The sequence below is a fragment of the Littorina saxatilis genome, linkage group LG10 (assembly GCF_037325665.1).
Source record: "Littorina saxatilis isolate snail1 linkage group LG10, US_GU_Lsax_2.0, whole genome shotgun sequence".
Taxonomy (NCBI): Eukaryota; Metazoa; Mollusca; class Gastropoda; order Littorinimorpha; family Littorinidae; genus Littorina; species Littorina saxatilis.
Window position 1 is genome coordinate 4,149,653 of NC_090254.1, and position 14,160 is coordinate 4,163,812.

The window sequence follows — 14,160 nt, forward strand, 5'->3', positions numbered from 1 at the left end:
CTCTGCCTTCTTTCAAAGCAAATCTCAAGACTCACCTCTTCAGAGAAGCATTCTAGAAGGTTAATGTTGATGATGTAGTTGTCGCGACCCTGTGAATGTGCACTTTCGGATGAACAATGTTTACTCTGTGTGTGTGTGTGTGTGTGTGTGTGTGTGTGTGTGTGTGTGTGTGTGTGTGTGTGTGTGTGTGTGTGTGGGCATGTGTGGGTATGTGTGTGAGAGTGTGTGCATTATAATTGTTGTGTATACTGAGAGTTCGTTCCTGTAAGAGCCTCTGGATTTTTGTAACATTTATGTTTTGTTTTTGGTTTTGTTGTAAAGTGTTTATGATTGTGTTCTATTCCGTCAATGGCGTCATTCTGGTAATGATGTTGTTATTGCTTTTGTAAAGCGCTTTGTGTGTTCGAAAGCGCTATAGAAATCACCATTATTATTATTATTATTATTATTAATGACGCAGACAAACAAACAACAACGACAACAAAATGTGATCTAAGGCTTGCATACACTGGCTTCAACAGTTTTGTGAAATAGCGAGGACAATTACACAGGCCATTGGCAAAGCAGGTATACTGAAAAAGTTGACCTCTCCATCTGAATTTGAGGTACTTTCTAAATTCTGATCTAATGGATACAGAATAATAAGCGTGACGCAGATCTACAGACGCCATGAAACAACCAGGTGTTATCATATCTGTTGCAGAAGTCAAACTTTTCATTTTGAAATGCTCATATGCAACCGATTCATTAAATCTCTTTAGATTCAGTATCAGTCTGAACGAACCATCTGGTTTCCTGACAAAAAAGATAGGAGAAATAACTTGGTGTTTTTTATTGACACTCTTTTTAGTAGCTTTAGAATTTCTGCATCCATTACTTTCTGCTGATTTCCTTGGACCTGATTTGAACTTGCAGAAATGTTTGACAACTGATCATAGTCAGTAATGGGTATTTCAGCACCCTGAACCATACCAAGTATGAATTCATCTGATGTAATTTTTTGCCATTCTTCAAGATATTCTGTCAATCTACCTGCTTTGAAATGTAATGGTCTGTGTATTCCTTCACTCGATGTACAATCATCACTTACTTACCTTACTTTGTGGCTTTAATCTTGAGATCTTCTCACAAAGTTGCGGCCCCTGCCTCGCTGGTAGCCTCGTGTCCTGCCTCTCTGCGGGTAGTACATAGCACTCCTGGCTCTGCCCCTCCCCCGAGGGTAGTACTGGCTGTCCCAGTTTTTTGCATGTGGAAAAAACTTTCTTCCTTTCACAGACTGGGTGAAATTCTGTCCAAGTTTTGACGTTGAGTCAATTGTAGCACACACATTTTTCAAGTCATCCCCGAAAAGCTTGTCAGTGACAGGAATTTCTGTTGACAACTGTTTTCTGTATTTCCTGTTAACTTGAGGAGCCGTGACAATCTGGGCTCGCCTGTCCACACTGATATCGCTACTGGCCTTCAGCACCAACCCAATAGCGTCCATCAGGTCTTTAACCCGAGTCTTGGCCACAGTATCTTTATCAGCCAGACACGTATCCGTCACACTCTCAGAAGCGGGTTTTTTTTTTTGATTGACTGTGCCCGTAGATCCTTAGACTTCGCAGAGTGGTCCATAATGTCCCAGATTTCAGAGTTAACACGTGGGACCATGATTTTGCAATTTTCCGGGGGCCAGTGTTTTGCAATTTTTTTTTTCTTTTAGCTTTTCGTCACTCATTTTCCCTTTGAACATTGTGAGAATAACCTCACCGAGGTCTGTGTTAATTTTTGGGCCCACATCTTCTTCATTTTCATACTCTTGTGCAATGTCTTTCAAATCGAGATCATCGTTCTTACTCGTGTCGAGTGTGTTTTGGTTCAGGTTTACTAGGCGAATTACCCTTTCATCCAAATCCAAGTCTTCGCTGTTCTTGAATCTTCTCTGAGTAAGCACCTGCTCTCCTTCATCATCATAGTCCGTTACTTCACCCTCTTCAGAGTCGGATTTATATCTTGCCTTTCGTGACATGTCCGTGTCGGAAGCACGTTTTGAACTTGATGGTTTTGCCCTCTTCACTTCTGACGTGTCGTCAGATTTCTTTGCGGTTTCAAAAAACCTGGTTATTTCGGCTAAAATACGCCCGTTTTGACGTTTCATAGCATCAAAATCAGACACAGGCATTGTCACTGTTTTTGTCACTGACGTGTCGTCCAGTAATGCTATTTCTGTTTCTTGATCCACATCACTAGATGCATCATGAAGTTCATCTTCGCCATGTGGCCGTTTTTTCCCCCGGTCACGAAGCCGATCAGAGTCAGACATATTGGCCTCAAAAGAATAGGAAAACTATAACAAATACTCCAGACTTACTTGAAAGAACACACAATCAACTCTCAGCTCCAAAGATAGACACAATAGCTTGGGATGAACTAAACAAAGTTCGGATTTACGTCGATTTTGTCAGAGGAAAAATCGACACACGTTCGACTGCCATTGAACGCGCGTGATATGACCGTCCACGCATGCGCGTATCTCGTATATGACGCAGTTTTCGGGAAACTGCGTGAAGTGGAATTAAAAAAAACCACTCAAACTGAAAATACAGGCATGCAACATTATCCTTGCTGTTTTGTGATAACCCTTACCATCAACTATTCTATTTCATTTCCATCTTAACAGGCGTAGCACCTCTCTGGAAGCCAAAAGAACACTTTAAATCCCCCCCCCCCCCCCCACCCACCCCCGTACAGTAAACATTGCTGTGCATATTTTAAAACAAAATCAATGCCTGAGTCTCCAGTCACCTGTTTATGTTGTTGACCTTGTACTTGTAGCTTAGCTGTTCAAGAAACTGTTTCTCTAATCACTTGATCAAAATTCAAATACAGAATAAACCAATTTTGATTCTATTTCTTCAATAATAAGTTGAACGTCTTCATATTTTTTATTTTTTTTGTTGCTTAAAGGCACAGTAAGCCTCCCGTAAACCATCACAGAGCTCCCCGAGCGTCTACAAACAGTACAAGCATACTTCCATTTAAACGCTCACCGAACGGGAACATCCTGGCTGCTTTCTGTCGAGCGTGAGAAATTTTCAAAGAATTTATTTTCGTGGACTTGGCCCTGAAGAACAATGGCGCCTCGTTTTGGTGCTGGACGGCTGTTATGAATATCCCGGAAATCACGCCCGGACAGTAAGCCTCCCGTAAACCATCACAGATACTGTCAGGCTTTTACACACAGTACAAACACCCTTCCATTTGAACGCTCACCAAACGGGAACATCCTAGGTGCCCTACGTAAAGAGCGAGCAATTTTTAAAGAATTAATTTTGCAGATTGTCTCGAACACTTTTTGGACCTATCCTGAACTCAGGTCAAAACTGAGTTACTTCCCTTAAACTGGCGACAGCCGTGGATCGATGATTATCAGAATGTTTTTGGACCGTGGTGCGTTTTTGCGCTAGACCTAACTTTTAAAATCTAGCTTGTTACACAAACATTCTTTAATCATAAAAGAATTCTTTTTTCATCAAGACAAGATCAGTGCAATTCGAAGTTGTGAAAGTTTGAAAAACGAAAAGCCCGGAAGCAGGGTCACGCAATGGTCTTAGCAGACGACGGTTTATCAGTCAGTGCATATCGCCGTTCCTCTCAACAGTCAAAAGCCATCGCTAGAGTTCTTGTGAACCACAGCCGTTTGTTTCGTGCATAAAAACGTGCTATTGTAAATAAGCTCACATCGAGTCGCATTCAAATAAGGCTAACTGACGACTACATTGTGAAAAAGGGAAACTGGATCACACGGGTTCACGATGGCTCAGGGGTAAGATAAACCACGCAAAAATAAATTCTTTGAAAATTGTTCGCTCTTTACGGAGGGCACCTAGGATGTTCTCAATCGGTGAGTGTTTAAATGAAAGGGTGTTTGTACTGTGTGTAAAAGCCTGACCGTATCTGTGATGGTTTACGGGAGGCTTACTGTGCCTTTAACGCCCAGCCGACCACGAAGGGCCATATCATTGCGGTGCTGCTTTGACATATAACGTGCGCCACACACAAGACAGAAGTCGCAGCACAGGCTTCATGTCTCACCCAGTCACATTATTCTGACACCGGACCAACCAGTCCTAGCACTAACCCCATAATGCCAGACGCCAGGCGGAGCAGCCACTAGATTGCCAATTTTAAAGTCTTAGGTATGACCCGGCCGGGGTTCGAACCCACGACCTCCCGATCACGGGGCGGACGCCTTACCACTAGGCCAACCGTGCCGGTTACGTCTTCATATGTAATTGCCACAATTTACAGAGTTTCTGAATAAATGCTGCAAGAAAAACCAACAGAGTGAACAGTTTGTAAATATACCAATATACCTATATTTACCTTATGACATGTGTGGTACAGTGGCTGCTAAAACGTCCGTTACACCTGTCTGCATATATATGACAGCCCTGATGGAGACTGAAAAAAAAGTTCCTTTGTCAGTACCCTGTGTATGAGTGTGGTCGGGTATGTTCTGGAACTATTAGAGCACTCCTTATGACCACACACATGTGCATACGGCAACATATGTTGCACGGAGGGGGGGGGGGGGGGGGGGGGGCTTTTAGAGGTATAGACCTAGTTGTTGGACTGTAGTGTAGAGGCTGATTGGCAGCGCTATGGGGTGAGGGTGGAGCTGGGGCGGAGAATATATCGTATGTAATTGAATACTAATAAGCATGATCAGTTAGACTAGAGTTAAAAACTAGGTTGATCGCCACAGACATTACATAATGTGAAATCACAAGCATGTTACTGTACCTTTCGTTTTGCCATTGAGATTGGTAGAAGGCAATGTTGAGTGGTGATGAACATAAGTTGCATTGATCACTGCATCACCATGTGGTCAATCCCCTTTGATCTGCAGATTGCACCATCACAAACCAACACGTACAGTGTTATGATCGTAAACAGCCCACATGGCCAATAAATCTAAGAACACAAACACTTAGTATCTAATCGGAGAGCAAACCGAGTCATGCTTTTGAAATTCAATGACAATCTGTCTGTCAATGAAGCAGATAGATCTATCCTTGCGATTGTTTTTGCAAGCAGATAAATGTTTGAACTTCACTTATTCCGTTTTCATTCAACAAATTGATATTTTGCAAGATGCATTTCGTGCCAATGAGCAGAACAAACAATCAAAATCAAGCAAGTGGTACATTCTTGAAGACAAAATTCAGTCACGCAAACAAACTGAAGGGAAAGAATCTAGCTTACTGCTGTACTGATTTCGCCAAATAAATGCATTTTCATGCCGAAGTTATTCTAAATGATCTGAATGCAAAAAATATACGTAAACGAGCTGATCAAAATGAGTAACATTGTACCTGCCCAGGGCCGGACCAAATGAGTTGTAAGGGGGGGGTTCCTCCTTTTTTGGGGGGGCAAATCAGCGAAGTGGCGAAGCCACAAGCGCGCGCCTGCAAAGCAGGCACGCGAACTAGGAGGGTCCGGGGGCATGCTCCCCCGGAAAATTTTTGAAAAACGGTTAAAATCTGTGCAATCTGGTGCATTCTGGGCCTTGTTTTGAGGGTTAAGAGCAGCATTGTTTTGGTGCTAAAACTAGTAAAAACAAGTCGCGTAAGGCGAAAATACAATATTTAGTCAAGTAGCTGCCATTTTTCAGCAAGACCGTATGCTCGTAGCATCGTCAGTCCACCGCTCATGGCAAAGGCAGTGAAATTGACAAGAAGAGCGGGGTAGTAGTTGCGCTAAGAAGGATAGCACGCTTTTCTGTACCTCTCTTTGTTTTAACTTTCTGAGCGTGTTTTTAATCCAAACATATCATATGTATATGTTTTTGGAATCAGGAACCGACAAGGAATAAGATGAAAGTGTTTTTAAATTGATTTGGACAATTTAATTTTGATAATAATTTTTATATATTTAATTTTCAGAGCTTGTTTTTAATCCAAATATAACATATTTATATGTTTTTGGAATCAGCAAATGATGGAAAATAAGATAAACGTAAATTTGGATCGTTTTATAAATTTTTATTTTTTTTTACAATTTTCCGATTTTTAATGACCAAAGTCATTAATTAATTTTCGTCGAAGATTACTTGACCAAAATTTCAACCAATTTGGTTGAAAAATGAGGGCGTGACAGTGCCGCCTCAACTTTCACGAAAAGCCGGATATGACGTCATCAAAGACATTTATCAAAAAAATGAAAAAAACGTATGGGGATTTCATACCCAGGAACTCTCATGTCAAATTTCATAAAGATCGGTCCAGTAGTTTAGTCTGAATCGCTCTACACACACACACACACACGCACACACGCACACACACACACACGCACATACACCACGACCCTCGTTTCGATTCCCCCTCGATGTTAAAATATTTAGTCAAAACTTGACTAAATATAAAAAACCAAACACTCAAAGCAAGGTACATGCTTTTTCCAGGGGGGGGGGGGGGGGGGGGGGGGGGGGGTTCCGGTGGTGTTTTAAACCGGTGTAAAAGGAAAAGTTGTCCGCTGGGAAAAAGAGTCCTACGGACTTTCGTTCCGTAGGGCTCCCGTTCCTAGGAACGATAGTCCCCACCCGGACACATTTTCCTAGACTTTCAGCGGACACATTTTCCCAGGACAGAAAGTCCTAGCCTATATTTAGGGGTCGGACTTTGAGTCCTGGGGGACATCTTTTCCTGTTACACATACCTAGGTATAGGTGTCCTGGTTGTCCGCACTCGGCCGCGTTAGATAAATCGTGGGCTCTCATCGCTTCCTAGTTGGCGCAGTTGTTATGGTGTTGGTTTCGGAGTTTGGAGGTCTTGGGTTCGATTCCCGTCTTGTCTGGTCTGTTTTTCTGTGTCATTTCCCTCTCGGTTTCCTTGTGTTAGATTAATTATCTTTCCAGGTACAAATCTTGCAATAAACGACTGTGGCTACCCGATCAAAACGCTTTTCATTATTTTTTTTAAGTTGTTGTGGTTGCAGACATAGTTGTGTGTGCAAATGTGTATTTTATTTATTCGTAAGCACAATACTAGAATCACTGGAACAATCAGTCAATCTGTATACCCCTCCTCCCGACCCCCCCCCCCCCCTTTCCCCTTGTTGCTTTTGTTGAAATGTTGCAGAATTGTCTAAAGTCGTGCGGTTTCCAGGTGCTGTCCTAATTAAGCACACGTTCACGTATCAACACACAAACACACACACAAATAAACACGCGCGCACACACACACACACACACACACACACACAAACACACACGAACACACACACACACACACACACACAGACATACACACACACACGAACACACACACAAACGCACGCCCACACAAACGCACGCCCACACGCACGCACGCAAGCGCAAACACGCAAGTAATGAACGCACACACAAACACACACGCACGCACGCACGTACGTACACACACACACAGTCGCACGCACGCGCACACACACACACACACACACACACACACCTCCTTAATACATTTCCATAACTCACCGCCCTGAAACCTCAGTCTGCTCCACCAACTACCCTTACCCCCACCCCCCCCCCCCCACCTCCTCCTTTCCCCTCTCCGCTTGTCACCACCCTCGAACCCAGGACCTCGAGAATACGGGGCCGCTGGGCTACTCCACCACTTTTGAAAAAGGGAAAAAATTGACAAATGTATTTTATGCTACGTTGGAATTACCATTCATGCGTTGCAAAAACGTCAAAATTGCCTTTAAAATGTGCCGTTATTTTGAAAACATGTGTTACGGAATAAAAAACGCTCGCGCTGGACCCGAGTACTCTTCAGACTGGCTCGCTCTCCCAGTATGAAAGTTTTTGTCTTGTGCACGTTTAAGACCAAGTGATTGCTCTGTGTGAATTACAGGCATTCCCTTTGCTATAAATACATTGCATGCGAGCCGAGGATGTGCGTGGTGACTGGCCTTTCTCTTTTATTTGATCACAGTGAAAAATATACTGCCGACCCTCTTCATAATTTAACAATATAAATGTTTGGAATGTCTGTGGTGTGAATGTTGGTTTCTGACCAGAAATGCAGATCTATCTCTGGCTGATTCATAGATTCAACCTAGAAACTGCGACCTCATCTGTGATCAGATGGCCAAGCAATGCGTGAAATCTTTTATTCTAAAGCCTTATGGCTCGTTTCGACAAGCATTAAACGGATGAAATTAACCACATGCAGTTTATTCTTCAGAAAAATGCACACAAAAAATGGGTTGGGTTCGGTGATTTGTACATAAACGTCTTCCTCACGATAGATTCGCTGATTTGTCTTATGAAGCCGTCATCAACACGAACACAATGATTGCAGAAGCAAACTCTGTACCTACACGACCGAGACACAAGACTGATTATTTCACAGCTGCAATGTGAATAGAGAACAAAGACGTTTTGGGTAAGCTTACTCACGTCAAGTCTTCACTGACAAGCTAGGAACAGACGGAAAATTCCGAACAAAAGTAAATGACGTCAAAGTCTCTTTCGCTTTGCGTGTAACTTTGTCATGACGTCTTTTTGTGACGACAGTATCCGCTGGCTGGCTGTTCTATCAGGCTGCCTGGCTGGCTGTTGCTCCGTGTGAATTCCTCCCACCGTCAAGTCGTTTTTGTGGTTTATTTCGCATTTAGGTCCCAGGTAACATTATGAAGTTTTAATACGATCAATCGGACCTATTATTAAGTTAGTGTATCAACTTTTGAATGAACTGCGCCCAGTAGTTTCCCAGCAATAAGCTGTTAAGTCGAGACAGACACACACATACACACACACACAGACAGCTCATCAACCCAGTAATGTAGACCTGCCTTTTTTACGAAGTAGGTACATGCATACCGAAAGATCATCAATATGTCTAAAACCATACTGCAGTGTCATTTTTCAGTAGAGAATCAACAGAAAAAGAGCGTATGTTCTCCTTCAGCTTCATGTTGTCTTTCTTCAAGCCAGAAACATCTTCAGTCAGACGATTAATCACAGAGGCCTGCTATGTAATTAATTGTCATCTGCAGCTCTGCCAACTTGATGTAGTCTGTGTTTCAATAACAATACCCTCACATGTAGTCGTGTCCCTCTTTGCAAAAGCATGATCTGGCCCTGGTCCTAAGCTCTCACTAGATGCGGAGGGCAAAAGAATGGCTGCTTCTGTAAATACAAAATCAAATGTATACATTAGCAATAGAATTAGCATCAATGATCTTGTTATCAGATTACACATGCATCACACTCACAGCATTTAAGCATGAAAATACATGAGGGAAATAACTCCTGAAATGGAAAAAAAATTAGGGGTGCGGGAGATGCTCCCCGGAAATTATTTCGGAGTGTTCTATGCAAGATTAGAATTGTAGAAATCTAGTGCTATTTTTGTTGTTGCATCAATTCAATGGTACATTTCTGGGAATAAAAAAAATGATTCAGCATGAGCTTTATCGATGTCTTAAAAACTGCATCACTATCTGTATCAAGTAACCTCCTTAATCTTCTCGATTCAAGAGTCGGTTGATTGACTGCACGCGGCTTGTCGACATATGTCTCACACGGCATTAATAGGTAGCATGCGCCTTGAGTCGCCTTGTGTGGTGAGATACGTGCGCGATATAAATCCTCGTAAATAAAATAAATAAATAAATATGTCTACATCTTGTTTGTTTGCTTTCTAAACTCTTGAATCTGTTTCGTGACCCTTCCTATGCATCCGTTTTGGGCTGCCGATTCATTTTAAATTTCTTATACACTGATGTAGGAAGACAATTTGAAGTCAGCAGATCATAAATTGATAAAAACAAACAAAGCTTACTTGGCTCTGAGTCTCTTCCAGATCCGATGATATTTTCAGCGTTGACACAGGGGGGTGTAGTGGGAGCAAAACCGCTTGCTTGTCGTCGGTCTTCAGCGGACAAAGTCACGTCTCCGACCAGTACCTTGTCCTTTTGCTAGAGTCACTTGTTCTTGATGTTCTCTCAAATCCAAGATTAAGGGTGGGTACGAAGTCAACGGAGTTGGCATCGTTGATAGCCGGGCCATTGCCAGACACGAAGTGACGCGAGCAGACTGACTTTTCAATGGCACGACAAACCCCTGTCGTCGGATTGCTTGCACCCAGCGCGTCCTTCGCTGTTGCGCCTTCGCACTTGCACCCATCGGAAAGCCATACAATGACAAATTCTGTCCACCATATTTCTCTTTCTTCATTCCACTGTTGCACTTGCAGTTGTAAACACAACAGTTTGCCTCGTCGTCTCCGCACTTTACTTTGCACCAAGCCTCGTTGTCGATTTTTGACTCACATGCGAAGCAAAAGTGAGTCTATGTACTCACCCGAGTCGTCCGTCCGTCCGTCCGTCCGGACGTCCGTCCGTCCGTCCGTCCGGACGTCCGTCCGGAAAACTTTAACGTTGGATATTTCTTGGACACTATTCAGACTACGGAAATTCAAAATTACGGAAATTCTGTTCTCATTGGCTGTCCTCAGTCTGTCATCCATCCTTTGCAGCGCGTTCAAAATTCTGCAGCCCGGCTTGTCTGCAAAACCCCTCGGTCCCAGTCCTGTTCCCCCTTGCTTAAGAAACTTCATTGGCTCCCTGTAGAGCTGAGAATCCAATATAAGTGCTGCTGTATCTGCTACAAAATCATATCTGGCTCAGCCCAATCCTACCTGTCTGACCTGTTCACACTCTACACACCCTCACGATCCCTCCGCTCCTCTGTAGACACTAGAATATTCCGTCTATCTTCCTTTAGTCGCAAACAGCACGGTCAGAGAGCCTTCTCCCACTCTGCAGCCGTTGCTCAACCATATCGCCTGTCCTTACTCAATCCGACACTGCCAAACTTTTTGTTCCTTCAAATCAAACTTTAAAACACACTTCTTCACACAGTATTTTGATTAATTTTTGTTTCAACATGGTGCATTTTTGATCAGGTGTTTGAATGTTGTGCCTGTGTTAGTATGCTTGCAGCTTGTATTCGATGCAGTGTTTCGTTGTTCACTTGTGTGCTGAATGCTGCTGCACATGCTTTTTCGCTTTGCCTTTGTATGAGTATGTATGTATGTTTTTTCATTGTAAAGCGCTTAGAGAACGTCAAGCGCTCTATAAATCTCCAATTTTAGTGACTCACATGCGAAGCAAAAGTGAGTCTATGTACTCACCCGAGTCGTCCGTCCGTCCGTCCCCCCCCCCCCCCCCCCCCCCCCCCCCCCCCCCGTCCGGAAAACTTTAACGTTGGATATTTCTTGGACACTATTCAGTCTATCAGTACCAAATTTGGCAAGATGGTGTATGATGACAAGGCCCCAAAAAACATACATAGCATCTTGACCTTGCTTCAAGGTCAAGGTCGCAGGGGCCATAAATGTTGTCTAAAAAACAGCTATTTTTCACACTTTTCCCATTTTCTCTAAAGTTTTTGAGATTCAATACCTCACCTATATATGATATATAGGGCAAAGTAAGCCCCATCTTTTGATACCAGTTTGGTTTACCTTGCTTCAAGGTCAAGGTCACAGGAGCTCTTCAAAGTTGGATTGTATACATATTTTGAAGTGACCTTGACCCTGAACTATGGAAGATAACTGTTTCAAACTTAAAAATTATGTGGGGCACATGTTATGCTTTCATCATGAGACACATTTGGTCACATATGATCAAGGTCAAGGTCACTTTGACCCTTATGAAATGTGACCAAAATAAGGTAGTGAACCACTAAAAGTGACCATATCTCATGGTAGAAAGAGCCAATAAGCACCATTGTACTTCCTATGTCTTGAATTAACAGCTTTGTGTTGCATGACCTTGGATGACCTTGACCTTGGGTCAAGGTCACATGTATTTTGGTAGGAAAAATGTGTAAAGCAGTTCTTAGTGTATGATGTCATTGCTAGGTTTAGTTATTTGACCTTGACCCTGAAGGTCAAGGTCATGTAAAGGTCAAGGTCAAGCATGTGAGTCGTATGGGATTTGCCCTTCTTGTTATTATTATTATTATATTGTGAATGCTAATCTCTCTCTCTCTCTCTCTCTCTCTCTCATCTTTAACTCTCACTTTTCGTCTGTAGCTACCTCTCTTAGCAACCCTGACAATGCCTCTCCCAACAACTCTGACAATCTATCCCTCTACTGCAAACAAAAGACGGCGAATAAAGCACCCTTTCAAATCCCACCCATTGCAGTGCACGAATTAGGACGACTGATTTCACAACTTCAGAACAAAAAATCTTCAGGACCTGATGAAATCAGCAACCACTTATTAAAACTCTCCCTTCCTTACACAGTTGACTCTCTCACATATATCTTTAATCTCTGCATACAGCGCAACACCTTTCCGCAAGCACTAAAGAAAGCTAAAGTTATTCCTCTCCCCAAATCCAAAAACACTTCTGATATTAGCAACTACCGCCCTATTTCCTTACTCTCAGTACTATCAAAGCTTCTTGAAAGACATATTCACATTAATCTCACAAAATACATGGACCGTTTGGCCCTTTTCCACCCCTTGCAGTCTGGTTTCCGCAGTAACCACTCATGTTCTACTGCGCTCTCGCTTTTGACAGACAAATGTCTGTCAGCCATAAATTCCTCCCAGCTCTCTGGGGTCGTATACTTAGATTTTTCTAAGGCCTTTGACCTCGTTGATCATAAAATTCTCCTCAACAAATTATCACTATATCTCAATGGATCTGACTCTCTGTCTTTCTTTCAGTCTTTCCTTGAAAACCGATCGCAACAAGTCTATGTACATGGTGCGTACTCAAGAGAGGAGTCCGTGTTATATGGAGTACCCCAGGGCTCTGTCTTAGGTCCTATTCTTTTCTGTATTTACGTTAATGACCTTCCACTTCACTTCTCTGACAACTCAGTAGAATGCCACATGCTCGCTGATGACACAACACTACGGACACAAAATAGACGTCTTGAAAATATTCAACAATCTCTTCAGCACACCCTTAGAGACATCTCACAATGGTGCTCTGAAAACAACATGGTCCTAAACCCTCTGAAATCTAAATCAATGGTAATTACAACGCGCCAGAAGCATCAGTTGTCCCCCCTCTCACTAGATCTCACCATCAACGGAAACTCAATAGAAAAGGTTAGCGAACACAAACTGCTAGGCGTGATTATCGATGATAAGCTTAGGTGGCATTCCCACATTGAACATCTGTGTAAACGCGTTTCAAGAAATTTATACCTACTTTCAAAACTTCAGTCAGTCATAACTTTAGACGCCCGAAAAATGTTCTACAACGCCCACATCAAACCTCACATTGATTATGCCTCTGTCATCTGGGATGGCTGTAGTGATGCATTATTCAAAACTATAAATTCTCGTCATCGTAGGTCAGCTAAACTCATTCTGCCTGACCCATCACTAACTACTGACGCAAAACTGACAGCCCTCAATATACCTCAACTTAAACAACAGCTTTTATTTAATAAATCAGTTTTCATGCACAAGATCCTACATGACCAAGCACCCGAATATCTAACTCACTTGTTTCAATCAACACCTTCTCGGTATTCCACTTTCAAGCATAATCTGGCCTGCCCGAAGCCACGCATTGACATATTTAAAACTAGTCTTTCATACTCGGGAGCTTATGTCTGGAACTCCCTACCTACATGCTTAAAATCGACCAGTAACCTTAAAACATTCAAAACACATCTGCAAAAATACATTCAAACATCACTTTAATGTAATGTGCCTGGTTGCTCAAACGTATGTGTGCCTTTTATCCTTCTGAAAATGTGCATGTATGTGTCTTGCGTCAACTTGGTGTGATAAGAATACATTCTCGTGTATTACTCCTTCTAGTATCTAAGATAGTATTACTGCATTTTATATTGGCATGGTGATTCCTTCATAATCTAAGATGGTATATATTAGGTCATGAACGGGTTTTTTTTTTATTTTTATTTTTTTATTTTTTATTTTTTTAACTTTGCTACCTGATCCTTTGTTTGGTTAGTGTGTCGTGTTATGTTGGCTTGCCTTATAAGTTAGTTGATCTTCTGTGTGTGTGTGCGTGTGCGTGTGCGTGTATATATATGTGTGTGTGTGTGTTCTGATAATGTATGGTTGTATATCTGTATATCACATGTCGATAAAAAATGATCTTATTCTTATATTACTATTATTGCGTGTGT

General features: G+C 42.3%; 1 protein-coding gene across 1 annotated transcript in view; it reads left to right on the plus strand.

Annotated features, from left to right (window-relative positions):
- Window positions 1-14,160, plus strand: part of LOC138979125 (adhesion G protein-coupled receptor L2-like) — a 46,500-nt gene that overhangs the window by 10,196 nt on the left and 22,144 nt on the right. The window lies entirely within an intron of this gene.